We start from the raw sequence: 1,549 nt of genomic DNA on the forward strand, positions 1-1,549 counted from the left end.
TTTACGCAAATGCATTATGACCAGCTCTCACAGAACAAGACACATATGTACCAATCTGACATATACATGGACATGACCTAAAATTGTACTAAGGTTTCTTAAAATGAATATAGTCCTCATACATAATAATGTACAATATGTTCAGACTCGACATCAATATCGGAGAGGGTTTTGTGCATTATATTGTTTTAAATGTTATCTCGCTGGTAAGCTATGTTGACGTTCAACAATTCATATTTCTGAATTAACAACAATCATTTCAATGTAGCACATGTTCCAGTCAAAGTATAGGCTTGTATTTGGTAAAAAGAACAGTTAAGAACAGTAACATCAAATAAATTATTTGGTTTCATTATATATTATCTGCCTCGGTATAAGAAATACAATATAGCACCATCTAAGATTGTGCTGCTGTTGATTGTACTGTTTCTAACTGTTGTGGGTTGGTTTGTTTAAAAAGAAATACTTTACTATAGAAAACACATGGGGCATGTAGCTATTTATAAAAAATAAGTCACTTTTTAACATACTAATCGCTTTTTGAAGTCAAACAATGTGAATTCATTTTTCTTGTTCATCCAACAAAATCTTTTACCGTAGACGATGGTTTGATTGACCACCTGTATGGAGCTTTCTGGGCCTGTTATGGTCGAGTTAATAATCGTCGTGAAGACACTGGGGTATGCTGTGGTGGGAAGGATGTAGCTGGTACTGTCCGTCAGGTATGGGGAGACACTTATAACCATCTTGCTGTCTGTAAATGGACGGAGTGTATGGTTATTTGTTCCGAAAAAACTGGGTATGGTGCACGTGCATTATCTTCTTGGCGAAAGTCCATTAACCAAGAAGAGACTAACCATTTTTTTTAATTACCATACAAGCGGAACGTGTGTTACCTGATTAGCCTGTGTGGGCGCAGGCTAGTCTGAGTTGACACTGTGCGCACTTGCAGTAAGCCCATTTTTCCCAGAACGATGCTCATATCAAAATTAATCAATATTTTCACCGTTTTGTAAAAAAAACCACAAGTAAATACATGGAACAAAATATGTGCCCTTGCAAACGATGCGTCTACCGTTCTTATCATATGAAAACTGTGCTTTAAGACTACGTCTAACTTCTTTTCATATGAAAGCTATCTAACGTTCTTATCATATGAACACTGTGCTTTAAGACTACGACTAACGATCTTATCCTGTTATTTTATTTACACTTGTATTGTGTACGTCGGGTAAATTGTATATTATACATACATGTTTATAGACACATATGATCACATGTATCATATTATCACAGTCCAAGAAGAGGGATATCGATAATCACGGAACAGTTTCTTAACCTTTGGTAGTCTTTGAAGGACAATGTTTGGTACTTAAATAGGTGAATTTGGTTATCTAGAAAACATTACCATGACTTCCCATGTAACGTCTCTATAAATATATATTATGATACTGCCCTTTCATAGATAGATTTTAAAACAGACGGGTGAGGTAAATTTAAACTAACAACACCACAATTGCGCAAATTGCAATTCATGAAGCATATACCA

Source organism: Dreissena polymorpha, chromosome 6, assembly GCF_020536995.1.
Source record: "Dreissena polymorpha isolate Duluth1 chromosome 6, UMN_Dpol_1.0, whole genome shotgun sequence".
Lineage (NCBI taxonomy): Eukaryota > Metazoa > Mollusca > Bivalvia > Myida > Dreissenidae > Dreissena > Dreissena polymorpha.